This window comes from Anomaloglossus baeobatrachus, chromosome 1 (genome assembly GCF_048569485.1).
Source record: "Anomaloglossus baeobatrachus isolate aAnoBae1 chromosome 1, aAnoBae1.hap1, whole genome shotgun sequence".
Classification (NCBI taxonomy): Eukaryota; Metazoa; Chordata; class Amphibia; order Anura; family Aromobatidae; genus Anomaloglossus; species Anomaloglossus baeobatrachus.
This window is the reverse complement of record NC_134353.1, coordinates 952818440-952833938: the sequence shown is the minus strand read 5'-3', so window position 1 is coordinate 952833938 and position 15499 is coordinate 952818440. Positions and strand designations below refer to the sequence as shown.

Below are 15499 nucleotides of genomic sequence, written 5' to 3'. Positions count from 1 at the left end.
TATTAAGATTCCTCTCAGTTTTCTTTTTTTCAAGCTAAACATTCCCAAATCCTGTAACCGTTCCTCATCGGACAGTTTATAGACCGGTCACCATTCTGGCTGCTCTTCTCTGAACTTGCTCCAATTTGTTGCGGTCTTTTTTTAAGACATGGTGCTCAGAATTGCAGATGAGGTCTGACCAAAGAGGAGTAGAGGGTGATAATTACTTCACGTGATCGATGGCTGGACCATATATGACAAGCTTTTCTCCCCCTATTCACCTTTGTGTCTCCCCTATTTCCTCATAGAATGTAAGCTTACGAGCAGGGCCCTCACTCCTCCTGGTATCTTAATTTTGTTATTTTGTATTCTCATATTGTCTGTACATGTCCCCTCTGAATTGTAAAGCGCTGTGGAATATGTTGGCGCTATAGAAATAAAACTTATTATTATCTGTGCTTCTGTAAATACATTGCACAATTGTGCTTGTCTTTTTTGCTGCTGCATCACACTGTTGACTCATGTTCAGTCTGTCATCTATCAGTATGCGATTAGTATATTAGTGGTACTAGATTTGAAAGTGTTCACATTATTTTTTTTCACATAGACTAAGTGATATGGAAGACTACAAAGTAAGGTCTTAGGTTGCATGTACAGCAGCTGACGCAGTGTCAGCCCACCTGTGGAAATGCGAGTGTGCTCTGCAGGAGAATGCAGCAGTCCGCGTCTACTATCAGGGTTCAGTGTGCTACCTACTTTTGCTTTTTTCTCCCTATGGAGAACATTCTAGCCACAGGAACATAAATTGACATGCTGCAGCTTGGAAAGCCGCGCCGCATGTCAGTTTACGGAGCAGAGAAAAGAAGCACCGTGGGCAAGAGATTTCTATAAATCCATCCACTGTGCTTGTACTGTAGAACGCAGCATTCTGTATGCAAACAAACACGCTACTTCCAAAACGTTGCAAACACTGACTGTGCAAATACACTGTGTGCAGAATTATTAGGCAAATGAGTATTTTGATCACATGATGCATTTATACATGTTGCCCTACGCCAAGCTATATAGGCTTGAGAGCCAACTACCAATTAAGTAAATCAGGTGATGTGCATCTCTGTAATGAGGAGGGGTGCGGTGTAATGACATTAACACCCTATATAAGGTGTGCTTAATTATTAGGCAACTTCCTTTCCTTTGGCAAAATGGGTCAGAAGAGAGATTTGACAGTCTCTGAAAAGTCCAAAATTGTGAGATGTCTTTCAGATGGATGCAGCAGTCTTGAAACTGACAAACTTTTGAAGCGTGATCACCGAACAATCAAGTGTTTCATGTCAAATAGCCAACAGGGTCGCAAGCAGCGTGCTGGGCAAAAAAGGCGCAAAATAACTGCCAATGAATTGATGAAAATCAAGCGTAAAGCTGCCAAGATGCCATTTGCCACCAGTGTGGCCATATTTCAGAGCTGCAACGTTACTGGAGTTTCAAAAAGCACAAGGTGTGCCATACTCAGGGACATGGCCAAGGTAAGGAAGGCTGAAAACCACCACCTCTGAACAAGAAACATAAGATAAAACGTCAAGACTGGGCCAAGAAATATCTTAAGACTGGTTTTTCAAAGGTTTTATGGACTGATGAAATGAGTGTGACTCTTGATGGGCCAGATGGATGGGCCAGATGCTGGATCAGTAAAGGGCAGAGAGCTCTACTCCGACTCAGACGCCAGCAAGGTGGAGGTGGGAACTGGTATGGGCTGGTATCATCAAAGATGAACTTGTGGGACCTTTTCGAATTGAGGATGGAGTGAAGCTCAACTCCCAGATCTACTGCCAGTTTCTGGAAGACAACTTCAAGCAGTGGTACAGGAAGAAGTCGGTATCGTTCAAGAAAAACATGATTTTCATGCAGGACATTGCTCTATCACATGCATCCAACTACTCCACAGCGTTGCTGAAAAGTAAAGATCTAAAAGATGAAAAAAATAATGACATGGCCCCCTTGTTCACCTGATCTGAACCCCATAGAGAACCTGTGGTCCCTCATAAAATGTTAGATCTACAGGGAGGGAAAACAGTGCACCTCTCGGAACAGTGTCTGTAGGCTGTGGTGGCTGCTGCATGCAATGTTGATCGTAAACAGATCAAGCAACTGACAGCATCTATGGATGGTCAGCTGCTTAGTGTCATCATAAAGAAAGGTGGCTATATTGGTCACTCATTTTTTGGGGTTTTGTTTTTGCATGTCAGAAATGTTTATTTCTAAATTTTGTGCAGTTATATTGGTTTACCTGGTGAAAATAAACAAGTGAGATGGGGATATATTTGGTTTTTATTAAGTTGCCTAATAATGCTGCACAGTAATAGTTACCTGCACAAACAGATATCCTCCTAAGATACCAAATCTAAAAAAAACCCCACTCCAACTGCCAAAAATATTAAGCTTTGATATTTATGAGTCTTTTGGATTGATTGAGAACATAGTTGTTGATCAATAATAAAAAAATCCTCTAAAATACAACTTGCCTAATAATTCTGCACACGGTGTAAATGTACACCCCCAAACCAGATTGAGCACAGTCTTCACTGCGGTGATGTTCTATGCTGTTTGGCTGTGACATCACGTCAACATTGCTGCAGCCAATCACAGATCTCCGTGGCTCATCCGATGTAGCTAGAACGAGTTGCTGAGGTCAGTGATTGGCTGGAAGAGATCAATGTCTTGATGTAGACAGTTCTGAACGTTACTAAAGTTTCTTGTTCTGTTACACATGGAGTCGAAGGAAAGAAAAAAAATTAATGAGTAGTTAATCAGGATAAGACCTTTAGTTGCAGGGCGCCCTTTGCAGATGTTTTTTTTCTTTCAACTCACTATTACAAACTTTGCTATGTAAGGTTTATTCCCTTTAAAGTGGTTATTTTATGAAATAAATCTATTCACAATGATGTACATGCTGCCATAATCATCATTTAGGTGAAATGTGTCTGACCGCAGCTTGTAATGTATTCCATGTAATAGGGGGGTCGTTCAATGCTTCATAACTTCTGTCAGGGCCATCACTAGTGAGTAACGTTATGCCAGGTAATACAATGAAGAGCTAAGGCTGTGGTGCGGTAGAGGCCGTTCTCATACCTCCTGTCCATCTGCCACACATTACACACTGGCCAGGTAATATAATGAAGAGCTAAGGCTGTGGTGCGGTCAGGGGCCGTTCTCATACCTCCTGTCCATCTGTCACACATTACACACCGGCCATGTAATACAATGAAGAGCTAAGGCTGTGGTGCGGTCAGAGGCCATTCTCATACCTCCTGTCCATCTGCCACACATTACACACCGGCCAGGTAATATAATGAAGAGCTAAGGCTGTGGTGCGGTCAGAGGCCGTTCTCATACCTCCTGTCCATCTGCCACACATTACACACCGGCCAGGTAATACAATGAAGAGCTAAGGATGTGGTGCGGTCAGAGGCCGTTCTCACACCTCCTGTCCATCTACCACACATTACACACCGGCCAGGTAATATAATGAAGAGCTAAGGATGTGGTGCGGTAGAGGCCGTTCTCATACCTCCTGTCCGTCTGCCACACATTACACACCGGCCAGGTAATATAATGAAGAGCTAAGGATGTGGTGCGGTAGAGGCCGTTCTCACACCTCCTGTCCGTCTACCACACATTACACACCGGCCAGGTAATATAATGAGGAGCTAAGGATGTGGTGCGGTCAGAGGCCGTTCTCATACCTCCTGTCCATCTACCACACATTACACACCGGCCAGGTAATATAATGAAGAGCTAAGGATGTGGTGCGGTCAGAGGCCGTTCTCACACCTCCTGTCCATCTGCCACACATTACACACCGGCCAGGTAATATAATGAAGAGCTAAGGCTGTGGTTCGATCAGAGGCCGTTCTCACACCTCCTGTCCGTCTGCCATACATTACACACCGGCCAGGTAATATAATGAAGAGCTAAGGATGTGGTGCGGTCAGAGGCCGTTCTCACACCTCCTGTCCGTCTACCACACATTACACACCGGCCAGGTAATATAATGAAGAGCTAAGGATGTGGTGCGGTCAGAGGCCGTTCTCACACCTCCTGTCCGTCTACCACACATTACACACCGGCCAGGTAATATAATGAGGAGCTAAGGATGTGGTGCGGTCAGAGGCCGTTCTCATACCTCCTGTCCATCTACCACACATTACACACCGGCCAGGTAATATAATGAAGAGCTAAGGATGTGGTGCGGTCAGAGGCCGTTCTCACACCTCCTGTCCATCTGCCACACATTACACACCGGCCAGGTAATATAATGAAGAGCTAAGGATGTGGTGCGGTCAGATGCCGTTCTCATTCCTCCTGTCCATCTGCCACACATTACACACCGGCCAGGTAATACAATGAAGAGCTAAGGCTGTGGTGCGGTCAGAGGCCGTTCTCACACCTCCTGTCCGTCTGCCATACATTACACACCGGCCAGGTAATATAATGAAGAGATAAGGATGTGGTGCGGTAGAGGCCGTTCTCATACCTCCTGTCCATCTGCCACACATTACACACCGGCCAGGTAATATAATGAAGAGATAAGGATGTGGTGCGGTAGAGGCCGTTCTCATACCTCCTGTCCATCTGCCACACATTACACACCGGCCAGGTAATACAATGAAGAGCTGAGGATGTGGTGCGGTCAGAGGCCGTTCTCATACCTCCTGTCCATCTGCCACACATTACACACCGGCCAGGTAATATAATGAAGAGATAAGGATGTGGTGCGGTAGAGGCCGTTCTCATACCTCCTGTCCATCTGCCACACATTACACACTGGCCAGGTAATATAATGAAGAGCTAAGGCTGTGGTGCGGTCAGAGGCCGTTCTCATACCTCCTGTCCGTCTACCACACATTACACACCGGCCAGGTAATAATATGAAGAGCTAAGGATGTGGTGCGGTCAGAGGCCGTTCTCACACCTCCTGTCCATCTGCCACACATTACACACCGGCCAGGTAATATAATGAAGAGCTAAGGATGTGGTGCAGTCAGAGGCCGTTCTCATACCTCCTGTCCATCTGCCACACATTACACACCGGCCAGGTAATATAATGAAGAGCTAAGGATGTGGTGCAGTCAGAGGCCGTTCTCATACCTCCTGTCCATCTGCCACACATTACACACCGGCCAGGTAATATAATGAAGAGCTAAGGCTGTGGTGCGGTAGAGGCCGTTCTCACACCTCCTGTCCGTCTGCCACACATTTCACACCGGCCAGGTAATAAAATGAAGAGCTAAGGATGTGGTGCGATCAGAGGCCGTTCTCATACCTCCTGTCCATCTGCCACACATTACACACCGGCCAGGTAATATAATGAAGAGCTGAGGATGTGGTGCGGTCAGAGGCCGTTCTCACACCTCCTGTCCATCTGCCACACATTACACACCAGCCAGGTAAGATAATGAAGAGCTAAGGCTGTGGTGCGGTCAGAGGCCGTTCTCACACCTCCTGTCCGTCTGCCATACATTACACACCGGCCAGGTAATATAATGAAGAGATAAGGATGTGGTGCGGTAGAGGCCGTTCTCATACCTCCTGTCCATCTGCCACACATTACACACCGGCCAGGTAATATAATGAAGAGATAAGGATGTGGTGCGGTAGAGGCCGTTCTCATACCTCCTGTCCATCTGCCACACATTACACACCGGCCAGGTAATACAATGAAGAGCTAAGGATGTGGTGCGGTCAGAGGCCGTTCTCATACCTCCTGTCCATCTGCCACACATTACACACCGGCCAGGTAATACAATGAAGAGCTGAGGATGTGGTGCGGTCAGAGGCCGTTCTCATACCTCCTGTCCATCTGCCACACATTACACACCGGCCAGGTAATATAATGAAGAGATAAGGATGTGGTGCGGTAGAGGCCGTTCTCATACCTCCTGTCCATCTGCCACACATTACACACTGGCCAGGTAATATAATGAAGAGCTAAGGCTGTGGTGCGGTCAGAGGCCGTTCTCATACCTCCTGTCCGTCTACCACACATTACACACCGGCCAGGTAATAATATGAAGAGCTAAGGATGTGGTGCGGTCAGAGGCCGTTCTCACACCTCCTGTCCATCTGCCACACATTACACACCGGCCAGGTAATATAATGAAGAGCTAAGGATGTGGTGCAGTCAGAGGCCGTTCTCATACCTCCTGTCCATCTGCCACACATTACACACCGGCCAGGTAATATAATGAAGAGCTAAGGATGTGGTGCAGTCAGAGGCCGTTCTCATACCTCCTGTCCATCTGCCACACATTACACACCGGCCAGGTAATATAATGAAGAGCTAAGGCTGTGGTGCGGTAGAGGCCGTTCTCACACCTCCTGTCCGTCTGCCACACATTTCACACCGGCCAGGTAATAAAATGAAGAGCTAAGGATGTGGTGCGATCAGAGGCCGTTCTCATACCTCCTGTCCATCTGCCACACATTACACACCGGCCAGGTAATATAATGAAGAGCTAAGGCTGTGGTGCGGTCAGAGGCCGTTCTCACACCTCCTGTCCATCTGCCACACATTACACACCGGCCAGGTAATACAATGAAGAGCTAAGGCTGTGGTGCGGTCAGGGGCCGTTCTCATACCTCCTGTCCATCTGCCACACATTACACACCAGCCAGGTAAGATAATGAAGAGCTAAGGCTGTGGTGCGGTCAGAGGCCGTTCTCACACCTCCTGTCCATCTGCCACACATTACACACCAGCCAGGTAATATAATGAAGAGCTAAGGCTGTGGTGCGGTAGAGGCCGTTCTCATACCTCCTGTCCGTCTGCCACACATTACACACCGGCCAGGTAATACAATGAAGAGCTGAGGATGTGGTGCGGTAGAGGCCGTTCTCACACCTCCTGTCCGTCTGCCACACATTACACACCGGCCAGGTAATATAATGACGAGCTGAGGATGTGGTGCGGTCAGAGGCCGTTCTCACACCTCCTGTCCATCTGCCACACATTACACACCGGCCAGGTAATATAATGAAGAGCTAAGGATGTGGTGCGGTCAGAGGCCGTTCTCACACCTCCTGTCCATGTGCCACACATTACACACCGGCCAGGTAATATAATGAAGAGCTAAGGATGTGGTGCGGTCAGAGGCCGTTCTCATACCTCCTGTCCATCTGCCACACATTACACACCGGCCAGGTAATAATATGAAGAGCTAAGGATGTGGTGCGGTAGAGGCCGTTCTCACACCTCCTGTCCATCTGCCACACATTACACACCGGCCAGGTAATACAATGAAGAGCTAAGGCTGTGGTGCGGTCAGGGGCCGTTCTCATACCTCCTGTCCATCTGCCACACATTACACACCAGCCAGGTAAGATAATGAAGAGCTAAGGCTGTGGTGCGGTCAGAGGCCGTTCTCACACCTCCTGTCCATCTGCCACACATTACACACCAGCCAGGTAATATAATGAAGAGCTAAGGCTGTGGTGCGGTCAGAGGCCGTTCTCACACCTCCTGTCCATCTGCCACACATTACACACCGGCCAGGTAATATAATGAAGAGCTAAGGCTGTGGTGCGGTAGAGGCCGTTCTCATACCTCCTGTCCGTCTGCCACACATTACACACCGGCCAGGTAATACAATGAAGAGCTGAGGATGTGGTGCGGTAGAGGCCGTTCTCACACCTCCTGTCCGTCTGCCACACATTACACACCGGCCAGGTAATATAATGACGAGCTGAGGATGTGGTGCGGTCAGAGGCCGTTCTCACACCTCCTGTCCATCTGCCACACATTACACACCGGCCAGGTAATATAATGAAGAGCTAAGGATGTGGTGCGGTCAGAGGCCGTTCTCACACCTCCTGTCCATGTGCCACACATTACACACCGGCCAGGTAATATAATGAAGAGCTAAGGATGTGGTGCGGTCAGAGGCCGTTCTCATACCTCCTGTCCATCTGCCACACATTACACACCGGCCAGGTAATAATATGAAGAGCTAAGGATGTGGTGCGGTAGAGGCCGTTCTCACACCTCCTGTCCATCTGCCACACATTATACACCGGCCAGGTAATAATATGAAGAGCTAAGGCTGTGGTGCGGTAGAGGCCGTTCTCATACCTCCTGTCCATCTGCCACACATTATACACCGGCCAGGTAATACAATGAAGAGCTAAGGCTGTGGTGCGGTCAGAGGCCGTTCTCACACCTCCTGTCCATCTGCCACACATTACACACCAGCCAGGTAAGATAATGAAGAGCTAAGGATGTGGTGCGGTCAGAGGCCGTTCTCACACCTCCTGTCCATCTGCCACACATTACACACCAGCCAGGTAATATAATGAAGAGCTAAGGCTGTGGTGCGGTAGAGGCCGTTCTCACACCTCCTGTCCATCTGCCACACATTACACACCGGCCAGGTAATATAATGAAGAGCTAAGGCTGTGGTGCGGTAGAGGCCGTTCTCATACCTCCTGTCCATCTGCCACTCATTACACACCGGCCAGGTAATACAATGAAGAGCTAAGGCTGTGGTGCGGTCAGAGGCCGTTCTCACACCTCCTGTCCGTCTGCCACATATTACACACCGGCCACTGTCACAGGTCTGGGAAGTTAACGAACAGCAATTCCATCTTTAGGCCCTGTGCGCACGCTGCGTATTTTGCCACGTTTTTTGGTGGTTTGTTGCCCAAAACTGCATTTATTGTCTTCCCCAGCAAAGTCTATGAGAACTCAGACAGGCTGTGCGCACGTCGCTTCTTTGTTCCTTGCAGTTTTTGTGGAAGGAAAAAGCAGCAGCATGTCACTTCTTTCTGTGTTTTGGAGGACTGGCAGATTAATCACCCGCTGGCTCCAGGTCAGCGGGGGATTGATCCCCGGTGTCTGGTCAGATGCTGGTCCCCATAAAAAGTCTATGGGGACCAGAATCCGGCACAAAGCAGTAGGAGCAAGCACTTCATACTCACTGATCACCGGCGCGGCTGTCACACTGCTCCTGCGGCCTCTCCTTCTTCCTGAGCCGCTCATTAGGCTCATACATATTCACGGCTTCCCCTGCCCACTGGTGGCTGTGATTGGTTGCAGTCAGATGCACCCCCACACTGACTGACAGCTGTCTGACTGCAACCAATCACAGCCGCCGGTGGGTCTATATTGTACAGTAAAATACCAGCGTGCAGTCCCCTCAATTTTGATACCCAGCCAAGATAAAGCCTCACAACTGGTGGCTGGTATTCTCAGACTGGGGATGCCTATGGTTATTAGCCTGCCCCCCCAGCCTAAAAATATCAGCCTGCTGCATCCATTAGATGTGACAATCCCAGCACTTTACCTGGATCATCTTGATTGCCCTGGTGTGATGGTAATCGGGGTAATATGGAGTTAATAGCAGCCCATAGCTGCCACTAAGTCCTAAATTAGTGATGGTAGCATCTATGAGACCCCATAGAAGAGAGGAAATCCAGAAACAGCTTAATTAAAAGAAACTTTATTAAAGACAGTGGGAAAAAAAGTACACCCTGTCCATCACCGCGTCTCACACAGATGACTGCTCTTACATGACAATATCAAAGTGAATGCGGCCACTGATAAAACCCACCCAACCTCTGAGGGGGGACACACCGTCACCGAATCATCAAATCACCAACACACGAGCAAATGACAATGATAGATGATTACAAGAAGCATCAATACAAACATTATATAAGTACACCCCATATAATAGACAGCACAGAGAATATATAAGTACACCCCATATAATACACAGCACAGAGAATATATAAGTACACCCCATATAATACACAGTACAGAGAATATACACAGAGAAGCATCAATACAAACATTATATAAGTACACCCCATATAATACACAGCACAGAGAATATATAAGTACACCCCATATAATACACAGTGCAGCGAATGTATACACAGAGATATCCTCTTATGTCACTTGTGGGATTCTCTCCAATAGATGAAACCTTCAGTGGATGAGGAAGAATTCTCTGTGGAGCCGATATTGCCCCGAACTCTATAAAGAAAAATGACCAATAATTAGTAATAATAATAATAATGCCACCAATTCCCATAAACTGTGTATAATGAATGCACTGATAATCACCTGCTAATAAACCCATCAGTATCAGTCACAGATCATTGTGGAATTCAGCCCTTTGGGATCTCTGGCTCCAGCTTTAATATCCAATGGCTTCCCTTATATACAGCGACTGCTCCAATCCCCTCCTCCTGGATCTATCCCCCCGCTCCATGCCTCTAATGGGAAAAGAGGAAAGGGACACCGGGTGCTGCCCTGCGACTCCCCCACAGAGCATTGCATTCCCCCCCCCTTCCCCCAGGCAGAGCATCGCACCCTCTCTCTCCCTCTCCCCCCCCTTCCCCCAGGCAGAGCATCGCACCCTCTCTCTCCCTCTCCCCCCCTTCCCCCAGGCAGAGCATCGCACCCTCTCCCCCCCCCCCCCCTTCCCCCAGGCAGAGCATCGCACCCTCTCTCTCTCCCCCCAGGCAGAGCATCGCACCCTCTCTCTCCCTCTCCCCCCCTTCCCCCAGGCAGAGCATCGCACCCTCTCTCTCCCTCCCCCCCCCCCTTCCCACAGGCAGAGCATCGCACCCTCTCTCTCCCTCTCCCCCCCCCTTCCCCCAGGCAGAGCATCGCACCCTCTCCCCCCCCCCCCAGGCAGAGCATCGCACCCTCTCCCCCCCCCCCCCAGGCAGAGCATCGCACCCTCTCCCCCCCCCCCCCAGGCAGAGCATCGCACCCTCTCCCCCCCCCCAGGCAGAGCATCGCACCCTCTCCCCCCCCCCCTTCCCCCAGGCAGAGCATCGCACCCTCTCCCCCACCCAGGCAGAGCATCGCACCCTCTCCCCCCCCCCTTCCCCCAGGCAGAGCATCGCACCCTCTCCCCCCCCCCTTCCCCCAGGCAGAGCATCGCACCCTCTCCCCCCCCCCTTCCCCCAGGCAGAGCATCGCACCCTCTCTCCCCCCCCCCTTCCCACAGGCAGAGCATCGCACCCTCTCTCTCCCCCCCTTCCCACAGGCAGAGCATCGCACCCTCTCTCTCCCCTCCTTCCCACAGGCAGAGCATCGCACCCTCTCTCTCCCCCCCTTCCCACAGGCAGAGCATCGCACCCTCTCTCTCCCCCCCTTCCCACAGGCAGAGCATCGCACCCTCTCTCTCCCCCTTCCCACAGGCAGAGCATCGCACCCTCTCTCTCCCCCTTCCCACAGGCAGAGTATCGCACCCTCTCTCTCTCCCCCTTCGCACAGGCAGAGCATCGCACCCTCTCTCTCCCCCTTCCCACAGGCAGAGCATCGCACCCTCTCTCTCCCCCCCTTCCCCCAGGCAGAGCATCGCACCCTCTCTCTCCCTCTCCCCCCCCCTTCCCCCAGGCAGAGCATCGCACCCTCTCCCCCCCCTTCCCCCAGGCAGAGCATCGCACCCTCTCCCCCCCCCCCTTCCCCCAGGCAGAGCATCACACCATCTCTCCCCCCCCCCCTTCCCACAGGCAGAGCATCGCACCCTCTCTCTCCCCCCCCTTCCCCCAGGCAGAGCATCGCACCCTCTCTCTCCCCCCCTTCCCACAGGCAGAGCATCGCACCCTCTCTCTCCCCCCCCTTCCCCCAGGCAGAGCATCGCACCCTCTCTCTCCCCCCCTTCCCACAGGCAGAGCATCGCACACCCTCTCTCTCTCTCCCCCCCTTCCCACAGGCAGAGCATCGCACCCTCTCTCTCCCCCCCCTTCCCCCAGGCAGAGCATCGCACCCTCTCTCTCCCCCCCTTCCCACAGGCAGAGCATCGCACCCTCTCTCTCCCCCTTCCCACAGGCAGAGCATCGCACCCTCTCTCCCCCCCTTCCCACAAGCAGAGCATCGCACCCTCTCTCTCCCCCTTCCCACAGGCAGAGCATCGCACCCTCTCTCTCTCTCCCCCCCTTCCCACAAGCAGAGCATCGCACCCTCTCTCTCCCCCTTCCCACAGGCAGAGCATCGCACCCTCTCTCTCCCCCTTCCCACAGGCAGAGCATCGCACCCTCTCTCTCCCCCCCTTCGCCCAGGCAGAGCATCGCACCCTCTCTCTCCCTCTCCCCCCCCCTTCCCCCAGGCAGAGCATCGCACCCTCTCGCCCCCCTTCCCCCAGGCAGAGCATCGCACCCTCTCCCCCCCCCCTTCCCCCAGGCAGAGCATCACACCATCTCTCCCCCCCCCCCTTCCCACAGGCAGAGCATCGCACCCTCTCTCTCCCCCCCCTTCCCACAGGCAGAGCATCGCACCCTCTCTCTCCCCCCCCTTCCCCCAGGCAGAGCATCGCACCCTCTCTCTCCCCCCCCTTCCCACAGGCAGAGCATCGCACCCTCTCTCTCTCTCCCCCCCTTCCCACAGGCAGAGCATCGCACCCTCTCTCTCCCCCCCCTTCCCCCAGGCAGAGCATCGCACCCTCTCTCTCCCCCCCCTTCCCCCAGGCAGAGCATCGCACCCTCTCTCTCCCCCCCCTTCCCACAGGCAGAGCATCGCACCCTCTCTCTCCCCCCCCTTCCCACAGGCAGAGCATCGCACCCTCTCTCTCCCCCCCTTCCCACAGGCAGAGCATCGCACCCTCTCTCTCCCCCCCCTTCCCACAGGCAGAGCATCGCACCCTCTCTCTCTCTCCCCCCCTTCCCACAAGCAGAGCATCGCACCCTCTCTCTCCCCCTTCCCACAGGCAGAGCATCGCACCCTCTCTCTCCCCCTTCCCACAGGCAGAGCATCGCAGCCTCTCTCTCCCCCTTCCCACAGGCAGAGCATCGCACCCTCTCTCTCCCCCTTCCCACAGGCAGAGCATCGCAGCCTCTCTCTCCCCCTTCCCACAGGCAGAGCATCGCACCCTCTCTCCCCACGGTCAGAGCATCACACCTACTCCTGCACACTATTGCACCCAGAGACGGTGACCTACAATCCCTTTTTATTTCCCCCTGAGGCTCATAATGATAAGGTCCAGCAGATATTACCTCCTGTTATATCACACCCAGGGCTGGAAACAGCAGAAACAGGGAAGAGGGGAAACATCCTGCTGCTTGTACAGCAACTGCGCACTGACTGCCGGGAACTACAGGCTCCTCCCACACAAGAGGCCGGTCACATGGGCGTGACGTCAGCAGAGGTCCTTCTGGCCACTGGGATCTAGACTCTACCGAGGAGGAAGCGGAGAGCGGAGGAGCCGGAGCCCCTCAGCACAAGAGGCGGCCCCCGCTGCCTGCCCCGGGAAAGATGGAAACCTCCGCTACATCGGGGCCGAGGAGAAGCAGCAGCGGCAGCAGAGGCAGCAGCGGCCTCCTCCTCCTGCAGCTGTGAGTGTCCCCGGCTCCTCTGTGCAGGGGCAGCGCGGGCTGTAGAGACGGGGACTCCTCTGTGACCTGTGGGGGGAGCGCGGCCATCACTGAGGGGTCCCGGAGTGTGTGTGACCTGTGGGGGGAGCGCGGCCATCACTGAGGGGTCCCGGAGTGTGTGTGACCTGTGGGGGGGGGTCATCACTGAGGGGTCCCGGAGTGTGTGTGACCTGTGGGGGTCATCACTGAGGGGTCCCGGAGTGTGTGTGACCTGTGGGGGGAGCGCGGCCATCACTGAGGGGTCCCGGAGTGTGTGTGACCTGTGGGGGGGCATCACTGAGGGGTCCCGGAGTGTGTGTGACCTGTGGGGGGCCATCACTGAGGGGTCCCGGAGTGTGTGTGACCTGTGGGGGGTCATCACTGAGGGGTCCCGGAGTGTGTGTGACCTGTGGGGGGTCATCACTGAGGGGTCCCGGAGTGTGTGTGACCTGTGGGGGGCCATCACTGAGGGGTCCCGGAGTGTGTGTGACCTGTGGGGGGTCATCACTGAGGGGTCCCGGAGTGTGTGTGACCTGTGGGGGGTCATCACTGAGGGGTCCCGGAGTGTGTGTGACCTGTGGGAGCCATCACTGAGGGGTCCCGGAGTGTGTGTGACCTGTGGGGGGTCATCACTGAGGGGTCCCGGAGTGTGTGTGACCTGTGGGGGGCCATCACTGAGGGGTCCCGGAGTGTGTGTGACCTGTGGGAGCCATCACTGAGGGGTCCCGGGCTGTGTGTGACCTGTGGGGGGTCATCACTGAGGGGTCCCGGAGTGTGTGTGACCTGTGGGGGGTCATCACTGAGGGGTCCCGGAGTGTGTGTGACCTGTGGGGGGACATCACTGAGGGGTCCCGGAGTGTGTGTGACCTGTGGGGGGTCATCACTGAGGGGTCCCGGAGTGTGTGTGACCTGTGGGGGGTCATCACTGAGGGGTCCCGGAGTGTGTGTGACCTGTGGGGGGTCATCACTGAGGGGTCCCGGAGTGTGTGTGACCTGTGGGGGGTCATCACTGAGGGGTCCCGGAGTGTGTGTGACCTGTGGGAGCCATCACTGAGGGGTCCCGGAGTGTGTGTGACCTGTGGGGGGTCATCACTGAGGGGTCCCGGAGTGTGTGTGACCTGTGGGGGGCCATCACTGAGGGGTCCCGGAGTGTGTGTGACCTGTGGGAGCCATCACTGAGGGGTCCCGGGCTGTGTGTGACCTGTGGGGGGTCATCACTGAGGGGTCCCGGAGTGTGTGTGACCTGTGGGGGGCCATCACTGAGGGGTCCCGGAGTGTGTGTGACCTGTGGGGGGCCATCACTGAGGGGTCCCGGAGTGTGTGTGACCTGTGGGGGGCCATCACTGAGGGGTCCCGGAGTGTGTGTGACCAGTGGGGGGGTCATCACTGAGGGGGCCCGGAGTGTGTGTGACCTGTGGGGGGCCATCACTGAGGGGTCCCGGAGTGTGTGTGTGACCTGTGGGGGGCCATCGCTGAGGGGTCCCGGAGTGTGTGTGACCTGTGGGGGGGTCATCACTGAGGGGTCCCGGAGTGTGTGTGACCTGTGGGGGCCATCACTGAGGGGTCCCGGAGTGTGTGTGACCTGTGGGGGGCCATCACTGAGGGGTCCCAGAGTGTGTGTGACCTGTGGGGGGCCATCACTGAGGGGTCCCGGAGTGTGTGTGACCTGTGGGGGGTCATCACTGAGGGGTCCCGGAGTGTGTGTGACCTGTGGGGGCCATCACTGAGGGGTCCCGGAGTGTGTGTGACCTGTGGGGGGCCATCACTGAGGGGTCCCGGAGTGTGTGTGACCTGTGGGGGGCCATCACTGAGGGGTCCCGGAGTGTGTGTGACCTGTGGGGGGCCATCACTGAGGGGTCCCGGAGTGTGTGTGACCTGTGGGGGGTCATCACTGAGGGGTCCCGGAGTGTGTGTGACCTGTGGGGGGCCATCACTGAGGGGTCCCGGAGTGTGTGTGACCTGTGGGGGGTCATCACTGAGGGGTCCCGGAGTGTGACCTTCTCTGAGTCTGCGTCTGTTTTCCTCGTATTCGGAACCTTTTGTGCAGGAATCAGACCCCGGGGATTTCATAACAAAACGTTATTTCCTCATTGTCACCAGTTTCATGGTATTCAGCATCTTCTCCTCACTACGATACTCTCCACTATAAAGACCCACTATG

General features: G+C 53.8%; 1 long non-coding RNA gene and 1 pseudogene across 1 annotated transcript; one reads left to right on the top strand and one right to left on the bottom strand.

Moving 5' to 3' along the window:
• Window positions 1-9454: 9454 nt before the first annotated feature.
• Window positions 9455-13160, bottom strand: LOC142257340 (uncharacterized). Its single transcript, XR_012727622.1, has 2 exons — window positions 12982-13160; window positions 9455-10009 (listed from the first exon to the last, which is right to left on the bottom strand). It is a non-coding gene; the product is annotated as an uncharacterized LOC142257340 (long non-coding RNA).
• LOC142257024 (uncharacterized) overlaps window positions 13109-15499 on the top strand; it is a 69157-nt pseudogene continuing 66766 nt past the window's right edge.